This window comes from Perna viridis, chromosome 12, assembly GCF_037379345.1.
Source record: "Perna viridis isolate PV_CMFRI_1.1 ecotype Kerala chromosome 12, ASM3737934v1, whole genome shotgun sequence".
Taxonomy (NCBI): domain Eukaryota; kingdom Metazoa; phylum Mollusca; class Bivalvia; order Mytilida; family Mytilidae; genus Perna; species Perna viridis.
Window position 1 is genome coordinate 36,028,113 of NC_142456.1, and position 12,189 is coordinate 36,040,301.

The following is a 12,189-nucleotide window of genomic DNA, read 5'->3' on the forward strand; positions in this document are numbered from 1 at the left end:
CACTTTCCTACCAAAATCAAACATGCTCATTACATCTGATTGTACTGTACACTTAACATGACCATACTACTTGAAATGGCAAGTACGAAGTCATCACATATAATACGGAATGTTGGCATAATTTGGCTTACTACTGAGACTAGTAATTTCTTCTGAAAAGAAACCATCTGATGTGAGTTGTACTCTTCATATGGCCGTACTATTTGCAGTATCACTTTCCAAATCAAACATATACCCTCTTCACATCTAAAATAGACTGTACTCTGAACATAGCCATACTACTTGAAACAGCCTTTTCATCACAAAATTGTACATGCCCATCACAAAAGACGCCAGCAGCACTCCTATTATATATGGCCAAACTTCTTCAAACAGCACTTTCCAACATAAATATATATGCCCATTATATTTGATACATTTGTACCTAAATCATACATGCTCATCACATCTATTTCGAACACTATTGATAACATTGTCATACTATGTGAAATAGCACTTTCCCACCGAAAACATCACATCTAATGTGTACAGTTTCCTTTACCTTGCTGGGGAGGGGACATTTTGTATACTGGTACATCCATAGATAGTATTCATGACATAATATTTTACAGTGAACAATATTTAATTCTTTTTTTTTTCTCTAGGGCGTTTTGCTCTCTCTGAGGTGTGTTGACTACTCAAATATTGTTATTGTATTAATTTGAAATGTACATTATGCTTATGTACTTAATCTTTTTCAATGTAGAAAACTGGGATAGGGAATGGTGTGATGTGTAATAAAAATGTTGAGGTATAGAACTTTGCAAGAGATCTTAAATGGATAAAATTGTGGCCTTTCAATCTATCAATTCAAACATTAATTGATACTCATCTCACTTTGTTTTAAACTTATAAAAAGAGATTTGATATAAACATCCATATGTTACGAAAAAGATAAAAATGGACCAACAGTGTTGCTTCTTATTGACTTTAAGATCACATTATGACTTACTTTAATGATAATAGCTGTAAGGCTAATCATATTTGCATAATTAAGAGCGTCCTGATTATATTGCTAGCTGCCTTGAGAACGTCGAACGATTTCTGTTAAAGCGCTTTTAAGTGGCTTTTTGACCAATTAAATTTTATTTGTTAAATCATTTTATACAGTACCTTATGATGGACAATTAATTTTGATTCACCTTTACCTAGAATGATAGGAAAGTTTTGATATAATTATAATAAAAGCAAGGAAATATCCGATATTTACGAGTACATTTATGCACTCTTGATTTGTTGATTGTTCACAATAATAATTCTAAATATTGGAAATAGACTATAAATATGGGCTGGATTATTTTGGTTTTGCAACTGGCACACCTCGTGAGCTGACGAGACTTATTGATGTTATTTTTATAAACTATAATGTAGAAAATGGATTTAGAATGTTATGAATCTGAATTAGATAACCCTGTATGCACCAACTTTAAATCCTTTGAATTTCAAACGGTTCAGTACAATGTCAACGAAATATCGCATCTGTCGGAAGAAAAGTGTTGACAACTTTGTTTGCCACAGAGGGCAGGTATCGTCCAAAAGAAAACTATTTTCAAATTATTCAAACAGACATTAAACCGTACGTACGTAATTGACAATCGAATGGATGATTGAATTTTGTGAAGAAGAAGAATCAACGGATAATGTAGCACTTCTAGCAGTGAATTATATTGATAGGTACATGTCATTGATAGATATTGATCGGACACAACTGCAACTTTTGGGGGCTGTTGGATTACTTGTTGCATCAAAACTAGGGAAAACAGATCCAATAAAACCACAAAAACTTATTTCATGTGCAGGAAATTATTTCACCCTGAAAGACATGTATGCAATGGAATCATCAGTTTTGAGAACACTGAACTGGGGATTGTTATCCGATACACCTACTGATTTTCTGATCATTTTTTGAATTTAATGACAATTGCAGTTAATTTGCGAGACAAGACATGCTCAAAAATTCATTTACGTATGCAATTTACTGAAATGGGATTTATTATGCACAAACCATCAGTGATAGCCGCAGCAAGTGTTGCAGAAGCAATTAATGGGCTTAAGAAAAAATTCGATTCCGTTGACGAATTGTTGTAGACTTTACGTGACGTAGGGGGTATAGATGGTGATTGCTTGTAATTATGCCAGGAGCAAATTAAACGTATATTATCAATTAATTTACAAGAATAACATTCGACTTGCCATCAAAATTCTATGAAAAGCTCTAATTTCCTGAGCTACACTTCGAAATCGATGGTAAAGGAAAATTATTGACCAAACTTTACCACAAATGTGATTACTTTTCATTCAGAATTGTCAACTTTCCTTTCATCTGTGGCAACATCCCTTCGGCTCCTGTGTATGGAGTGTTCATATCACAACTCATACGCTATGCCAGAGCTTGCCGAAACTACGCAGACTTTTTGTATCGCGCTAAAAGTCTGACAAATAGGCTTCTGGAACAGGGTTATATTGCTACAAGATTGAAGTCATCACTACAGAAGTTTTATGGTCGTCATCATGAACTCGTGGATTGTTATGATGTATCCATCAGCACCATGAAAACTGATTTATTCAAAGGGTCATGGTTTGCCTTTCCTCGTTTGTCTACCCCGGACTTGACTTTTTATGAGCAACTCGGCGGGTGTTTCTAGAAAAGCAGGGGCCGCTTACCCTATCGGTGCACCTGGTCCATGCTCCCATGTCTCCTATTCGTCGGAATATCCCAAAACTTGAGTTTTATCACATTAATTCTCTAAAATCTTCGTTTAGGAGAAAAAAATCTGCACATCCGGTCCTTAGACGTTGCCAATATCGCGTTTACATGGTTGATTGTATGGCAAAAATAATGACCGGTAAAAATATTTAGTTTGTATTTTTTTTCTCCAAAATGCATGTCTCCCTCCTAACAAGTTGGGGAGTAATTGTAGGTATTAGGCATTTCAATAAAAAAAGGAGGCGTCATTAATATATAATTAATGTACAGAAAAGAAGACATTTGAAATATTTAGTGTATCTCAATTTAACCATTTAATTGATGATACAAACTTGAATGAAAATAATGTGCGTCAGTTAAAACAAAATCTCCTATATAATTGAGTTAGTCGAAGTTTGGGTTTGCAAATACTTGATACATAAAGTAGAAAATACATAATTCTAAATATTTGCTTTCAATCGTGTGACTCGAATATCCACGTTAATTGATAAAAACAAATCTATTCATGGATAGGATACACAAGGATGTGGTTCATATTTTGTAAAATGTCCTTAGATTTTTTTGAACAAGCGTACAAACAAGACGGGGTTTAGATTGTTAAGCGCCTTTTATCTATCTGACCCATGTAAATAAATATGCCATAAAACGACTATGAAGAACAAAACTATTTCAGAGTTGTAGGCGTAACTATTTAATTCTATAATGAAGTGACATGTCACCACATGGATAAAATCTCATAGACATGAAAGATTGCGGTCTGCATTATATCACGCCTTGTGAATAGAGGTAAAATGTTTTTAAACAAATGTTTGTTCACAATTATTAAATGACGTCATCTTGTCATTAATTGCATCGCAAATCCAATGAGATAAAATTTGTTTTTGCTGTCTTACTACATTAGTTATATCGATAAAATGCCCTCTATATCTAGCGAAAAATGCCATATTTCAAAGTGACTTTTTAAGATGAACATTTACGCATTTCAGACTGAAATATGTCATAACTGTATGGGCGTCAAAAATAGATTCACAATAGAAAGAATAAATTGTTTCGTACGAGTATGTAAAATCGAAGGATGTATGAGTTAAAAATCACCTTATTTTCGATCGAAAAAAAAAACTGTCAATAAGGGTTGATAATAATTGATTAAAACTTAATATATGAATAATATTTCAGTCAAATTATTATTGCCATTACATGAGTTCGGACATTTAATTAAATGAATTACATATATTTTGCAATTGTAATTAATCGAATTACAATTTAAATTTAACGTCATGAATGCCAAGTATAAGTAAAAAAAAATCTCCTGTACATTGAACCAAACATAAAGACCTTTTAACAATGTACATCGCTCACAAAAAAATGATTGATTACTTCTACAATTAAAGCACTATCTGTGTATTACAATTCTAACATCGTTGCTGAATTAATTAATCAATTCAATCACTATTGAATGTTATCATTTTTCGAAACGGTCACTGAGGTGCTTTATTCAGCCTAAATTTATATTTTGGTCTTATTTTGAAAATCATTTGTAAATAGAAACACTTACTCAGCACGAAAATCACTGTCTGTTTTTTTTTTAAATCAAATTTCATATAAGTAAATTTTTGAAAGAGAATTTAGAAAAACGAAATCAGATCAAAATTTTCAAAAAGTTCATCTTGGGGGCCGATGCCTAAATGACCCATTTTAGGTTAGAATTTGATTTTGAAAAATATAAATTTTTTCAACAAAAATCCCTGTCTTGTGTTGTTGAATACAAATTATGAAATTTATATTATATATTTGTCTTCCATAAACAGAATTCTTTTTGTTTGCAGAGTCGAGGAAAATGACACTGTCTATTTGGAACATTTGTTGAAAAAAAAAAGAATTGAAAATGAAGAAACTGAAGCAACTGGGATAGCTATCTACTTCATTTTATGCTAAAAAAACAGGTAAATTGAAGTACAATGTTGAATAGATAGGACAAATGGCTAATAGAAACTTATATTTATATCCTAAAAAAAAAGAATACTTATTGTTTTATATAAAGGCCTGATTTAAAATATGCTGTAAAATTATGTTTCTAGCACATTTCTAGGAAAGGTTTCCCTAAAGTCCTGAGCGAAATCTAGAGAATATTTGCATAATGGCGTTGCTTTCTAATATTCACTAAAACATAAGTTCTTGTATACCCTAATAGGGCTGCTTTTTTCTATATAGCATTTCTTCTTATCAAACAATCAATAATGTACTTTAGCATCGTCAGATCATAATTCGAATTTCACATTACATACAAATGTCAGTTAATGTAAACAGGGATATTATAAATGTCTCTACGAAGCGTGATATCTTTTTCACGACACATTCTACACTACATGTCCTGACAATTATGTATTCACAAAACTCAGATTCGTCAATGTGAATATCAATCCATTTTTTTTCTGGTACAATTTAAAACCATTAAAATACATACACGCAATTTTAAATATTCTGATTTTGTCCCCAATGCACAGGTTTGAGAGATATGGATTTCATATATATATATATGTGTATATCGTCAAAGATCAATTGTGAATAAGTGTGACACTGTTTGTTTCATATTTTATTTTATGTTAGGATGCACGATGATCATAGGATTTGTTTGTGTGCCGTCCTCTCAATGACTGGAAAATGTCCTTCCCGATCTTTAATATAATGGATTAAACGACAAAGATAGTTGTATCGTATAGACAGATAATGATAGAAATTCTCCATTTATATTATTCCACAAGACAGCAGAAAGATGGCACACATTGCACCAGTTGTGAACAACACACGGATTTTGCCTAGGTATAAACGAAAGTTTTCTGTTCAATGATCATATTGATTATTTGAGATATACATTTGGTTTTGTTTGTTACCAATTTAATTCTGATCACAAAGAATACTTCAGTTTTGGAAAAAAACAATAATGAACTCTGCAGATTAAAGTATTCAGAAGACATTTTTTCTAATCAACAAAGTAAAAAGATTTTTTTTCATAATGTTGTAAAGAAATCATTGAACATTTTTAACATAATGTAAGTTACCTCTTACCTAGATAGCTGGGAAGGGAAATGCTTCGATATGATTATAATATTGACATTGAAATATTCAACATCCTAATCTTAATAGCGGGATGCATTTATTAATTAATACCTAATTGTGGGTTCAAAATAGTTTTTTTTATAAGCCATCAAGAAGGCTTTGTTTGTTAACTTACTTCATATTGTTTTATTAGAGACATTACTGTTCAATGATATTGAAGTTTGCTTTAAATAATAAGGGTTAGTTTGTTTATTGAACAAAGGTTAAAGTGTATACCTTTTTTCACTAAACCTACATAGCCATTTTTTAATTAAGGTATGGATTGCTTTTAAGTATAACTTCTTTTCTGACGGTGGAATCATAGCTAAAATATAGTCAAGCACTGACTCTTCCGACATGAAATAGCATGAAATGCCTACTATAGCAAAAAATCGTCTAATTTGCGACACACATTATTCTTAATACAATCGAACATATATTGGAATGAAGGAAGGCTCAAATTATAGGCATATACAATATTTTCCTCCCGTCGAAACAGCATTTTAATAAACTTAGATTTGGACCACAATTCTTCAAATATCTTGCAGGTGGATGATAATTCAATTTAACTGTCTTCAGAGAAATCCTGTACACCTTGTACATGTACAAAATGGCTGAGAGTAAGCTACATACCAGTTCTGAAATCTTGCAGCCCGAATATAAGCGTTTTCCATTTATGATAGCTTTTATCAATTTTTTCAATAATTAAAAATTCTGGAATCTTACATTTAATGTTTAATCGAACTTATTGAACATTTTGGACATATTGTAATTTTATAAGTTATCTCCTACATAGAAAGCTGGGAAGAGAAATAATTCGGTAGAAGCATATTATAGACATTAATATGTCCAAAATCATCGTCATAGCTGCGAGATGCATTTATGTAATTCAACCTCGTTGTGGTATCATAAAATCTATTTTTTTTTTGTCTTAATTGTACATTCAGCCACATCGATTTGTTATTTCAAATGTTGATAGAGTACAGAAAATTCTTCCCATTTTATTGTATATGAATGAATGGAGAATATGGATGGGGAGTGGATATTGTGCATATTGATGGGAAAAGAAGGAATACTTAAAAAAAATGTATACCTTAATTATAAATGGCTGTGTAGATTTAGCGAAAAAAAGTATAAAGAATGTAGAATACCAGCGTTTTTTATTGACAAATTTGATAGAAGCTATTATAATAAGAACATTTTTTTTTTAAATAATAATAATCGAGCTACAGGATTTCACAATAGGTATGTAGCTTACCGTCAGCCATTTTGTAAATGTACAAAGTGTACAGAATTTCAGTAATTGTATGCGTACATTGGAAATCTATTTTGTGATTTCAAATATTGAAAGAATACAGAAAATTTCCCATTTAATGGCATATGGATGAATGGAGAATGCGGATTGGGGATGGGTATTTATATAGGGGGTGGTGGAGAATTTGAATGGAAAGGAAGAGAAATTGAACGGGAAAGTATTCATTAATATGAAATTACAAATGATAATTTAAATGTTGAAAAATAAAATAACTGATAAGAAATATGCAATTGGGATTTCATGAGGGTGGGGGGTTTCTATGGGGGCGGGGTGGGTTTAAGGACAATTGGGAATGGGAAGATTGTAAATGGTGTAAATGACAAGTTTATACCATTCAAGAGCTGGATGGTCTTTGTTTGCTTAATGGCTCTTTTTTAGATTGAGTTAATATATCAATAACTACAAATATATTTCAAAGAGACGGGTAGGAGTATTTTGTTTTATTTTATTGCAAAGTTTGCAATCTGTGTTTTTAATACATTAATCTCAAACTAACATCAACTTTATCAAAGCAAATAAAGAACGATAACTCTTCATGTACCTTATCTCAAAATGGAAATAAAAATCTTAGGTTGGCTGTGTAATCTGTAACTGATTCTTAATAGACCAGTTCCAATTTCAACACAAATCTAGCTGGCTTAGTGAGTGATTTATAGAGCTCTCTTGGTAGAAATCTGTTTTACATTATACCAATTTGTCCTACTTAACTAATAATTGGAGTATCATATACTTTTACTTAAAAAAAACAAAAAGACTTTTAATTTTAAACTTGTTATAAAAACAAAAGTAAAGTGATTGCACTTAAAATTGAAATTGGCTAGGCAAATAAGTCTTGCTATAATAAACTATTAATATGTCTTGCATAGTTTACCAAGGTAACAAATCGAAACAGCACTGAGTAATAACAGCTGGCTGTTTAAATGAAGCCCATCTGCACAAAACTTCTCCTGTTGTGCCTCCTTTGTCTTAAAGCTTGAAAAGTGCCAAAATGCTCCATTTACTTGATAATTTGAAAACTTTTAAAATATAAGTTTATCGCTTGTCTACAACAATTAAATTGCAGAAAGAGTATTTGTACTTCTGAAAAGCTGGATCCTGTTTAATACTTGGAATATTGCCATATGGTAAACCTAATGCGTTAATAAGAAATTACTATCAGTAATCCCTTTTACAAGGTCATGAACCTACAGCTTACATAGAACATTAGAGCTAATCTGAGAAAAAAATCTATTTGTTTTGTTTTCCTTAAGGATATTCACTGCTGTGTTTAAAGATTATAAGGATTTTAGAGGGTTGTAAAATCTGTTAAGATCTTTTTATGCTAGAATGTAGAAAAAAAATGATGGGTCAGTGTGCTTCTTTTTGAAACATAAGCCTTGGAAAATTTCACATGATTTTCCATAGGTTTTGTCTTAAAAGGCTTTATACGCAGAAGAAATAACAAGAATTTCATAAAAAAATGTCGAAATATTATGTTAAGATGTGTTTAATCAAATTATGAAAATAAAAGTGGAGATCACTAAGTAAAAAATATCAATGCAATGAAATGGGTAGAGGAGTACAACAATCTGACATAAAAATGACTGGACATGAGCAGTGAACATCTTTATAATGCTATGTCATGTCATATGATGTGTTAATTCATAATTTATTATATTGTTTTCTTAGTATTATGATTCAATGTAGGTACTTATCTCCAAGTGCAATTGATTTGCACTTAAGTTTAAGATTAAGATTAAGTTATACAACTTAACTTATAAAGAGTAATCAAGGGAACCAAGGTTATAGCGGTAATCAAAAGAACGTAATCCAGGGACAAAGACCAGACATGGAAAACAGACATACACAACAAAGAATATAAAGTAACTAAAATCATACATACAAAGTAACAAAAGTAAATGAGCAACTCGGAAGAAAATGATTATATTCTGTACCATAAAGACTTATAGTTCATACGTATTTTGTTATGGTCTTCTAACTTGTTATATTTAATATATTCTATTTTGTCAGGTTACTTATGTATGAATATTTTGAGTGATTATCAACATTTGACTCTTGTAGTTCAATCCATCATATTTTTTAAGTTAGTAAGATTTATGTCATTAGATCTGGATGTTGGAAATATTGATAAATGGTATACATATTAGTTTTACTGGCTTTCATATACAACTTGGCACTCCTTACTGTGTTAAAATATCATATTATACCAAAGTGATTGAGATGAACATCATCAAAACATTAAAATCTGTTGATTGTCATAAACACTTGTGATACCTTGAGATCTGTATATTCTTGTTTTTCCTTTTGTATTTATCTGTATGTACATGTACTTAATTTACTCAAAATGAACATGCATTGAAAGCTAAATGAATCTGCTATAATACGACATAAATTTTATTGTTACATTTATTCACTAATATATATTTATATGAAATCAAAATTGTTAACAAAAATTGCTTCCTTCTGTTTATGTTGACTTGCAAACGAAAAACTTGAATATCGTTTGATTTGGATTTCAACTTTTGTAAAGACTGCTGACATAATTGAATTGTACTATGCAGGAGACTTTCAGAAATGTTATTCTATACATGCAATGTCATGTTGACGTGTGCATTGACTATAGGTGTTGTCCCACTTGATATATTCAGCGGCACTACCGCGATCTCACCCGACGATGTATTGCCTGGTCAAAGGCCATGTGAGCTATTGCCATCAATTGGCGTCCGTCGCCGTCGTCCGTCGTCGTGGTCGTTAACAATTTTTTTAAAAAATCTTCTCCTTTCTCAGAAACTACTTAGCGGAATTATATGAAACTGCACAGATGTTCCTTTGGGCATCTTTCACAAAAGTTGTGTTTAGATTGTTGATCCGTCAAACAACATGGCCGCCGGTAATGAAAATAGAACATAGGGGTTAGACTATATATTGCATATATATTTTCATTTTAATCTGTCAAGCCATTTAGGAGTTATTGCACTTTTTTCGACGTTTTTTCTTTCATTTTTTTAATGTTATTTCTTTAAAAAAATTTCTCCTCTTACCCTACTTGATCGATTGGAATCAAACTTAGTATTGATGTTTCTTGGGGTATCTTGCACAAAAGTTCTGTTTAGATTTTTGATCCGTCAAAAAACTTTGTCACCGTTACTAAAAATAGAACAGGGGTCAAGCTGTAGTTTTTCAATATATCTCAAAACCCATTAGCCAAATTATAACCGAGTAAAACTGTTCAGCATGATGAGATCTAACTGTGGTCCTTTCGTTATTTTCATCTGTTAAGCCTTGTATTGATCCTTATGATCAGTTCCATCAAAGTCATCGTAGGCCAAAATTATTAGTAAACCTCGTGATAAATGTATTGCCATTGAAAGACAAAATTTAACCAGGTGAGAGATTCAAGCTCCTGGGAGCCTCTTGTTATGTTTGTCATAGAGCTTGAGGTCGACACATTGACATAAACTTCTTTTCTAGTGTTAGAAACATCAGTAGCTGTGGAATGAACGCCATGTTGATTAGTCTGTGACACAACATTAATGTCCATTGCCTGGTTAGCGTACGATGGCACTGTAGCACCACAATCCGAAAATCCATCTGACTGACTTAATTATAAAATACAAATAGAGGCGAACATGCTTAGGATTCTTTAAGGGGGTTTATCTTAAATCCACTATAAGTAAAACTGCTTGATAGTAAAACTTGATATTGCTTTATCAGATAATATGCTCAATAATTGTAAACTACAATTTCTAATATAATTGAAGATTTATAAATGCACGAAGCCGGACTTGTCGCCAAGTTCTGAGAAAGTTTGTGTTCTGTGATTCAGAATCATCTTTTTTTTCAAACCACAAAAAAGATGAAAGGAACAGTTTTTAATTCAATGCAATTGATGTATGTTCTTTTGTGAATTTTGTATTATTTTTTGTTTCTGTTTATGAATGTGCACAAAGCCAGACTTGTCACCAGGTTCTGAGAGATTTTGTACTTGATTTAGGACCATCTTTCTTCAAACCACAAACAAGATGAAATGAACAGTTAATAATTGAATACAATTGATATATGTCCCTTTATGAAATTTATGTTTGTGAATGTGCATGAAGCCTATCTTGTCTCCAAGTTCTGAGAAAGTTTATATCCAGATTTTTTTTGCCCTGGGTTGCGATTTCTAATAAAAGTATTTAAGAGAAACCAGTGGAGTAATTTACATGTTAGTTGTTTTATATACATGTATTATATTTGATTTATAACAGAAAAAGTTTCTTTGATGGAATATTGGTTGATATGTATTTTCTTTTGAACATTTTGGATTGCTTTACAAAGAAATAAGTGTTGAAAGATGTTTTAAAATAATAAAAAAGGATATTTGGACTAAACAGAAATTTAATCGTTGTAGTCTTTGATTTACTGCTCAAAGTATATGATATTGGAAAAGTCATGAACTTCAAGAACTCTATATGTAATTATTGTAATATTGTTAATAATGATTGTGGATAAATGAATTTAATACGTTATTCAGTTTATGATGCAATAAATTGTATTTGATTTTATATTAGTATTGATAACATTACTAAAAGTATTTTTATATACAAAATATACATTCTGCCTACCTATTCTGATGCCATGATTATTATATGAACAGTTTTTTTTCTTCAGAAATTCTGAAATTAATGCATTTGTATACATTATTTCAATCACAATGTGTAAAAAAATGTAGAATTGTAATGTAAAATTAGCTGTGATGTAACTTTTAAGCCCGTGTACTACCATCACATACATTATAGTAACTGCTGTGCTTTACAGAAGCATTTTTCATTTATTTATTTATTTTTGTAATACATGAACTATTATGTGGTGAATATAATGTAAATAATATTATAGTACTGTTAAAATTGGGATGTTCATTTATGATTGTTATTGTAAGCAGTACAGTTCAAGTGGAACATGTCATCTTAAGTCCATTCAAGTCTTTTGTAACTGTACATTTCTCCAATCATCTAATGAACACTGTGAAACTTGAGACCTGCTTTACCTA

General features: G+C 31.2%; 2 protein-coding genes across 23 annotated transcripts in view; one reads left to right on the forward strand and one right to left on the reverse strand.

Moving 5' to 3' along the window:
- The window catches only part of LOC148602131 (uncharacterized), a 36,981-nt gene extending 25,034 nt beyond the window's left edge, over window positions 1–11,947 (forward strand). For 13 of the 15 annotated variants that reach the window (XM_088556322.1, XM_088556333.1, XM_088556332.1 and 10 more), the window contains 2 exons: window positions 4,573–4,689; window positions 5,354–8,833. The gene's annotated coding sequence lies outside the window, so the exon portion shown is untranslated. Of the gene's footprint in view, window positions 1–3,419; window positions 3,533–4,572; window positions 4,690–5,353; window positions 8,834–10,628 lie in introns of those variants that run through there. The other 2 variants (XM_088556326.1, XM_088556325.1) reach the window with 2 other exon arrangements.
- LOC148602130 (E3 ubiquitin-protein ligase TRIM45-like) overlaps window positions 1–12,189 on the reverse strand; it is a 113,490-nt gene that overhangs the window by 52,020 nt on the left and 49,281 nt on the right. The window lies entirely within an intron of this gene.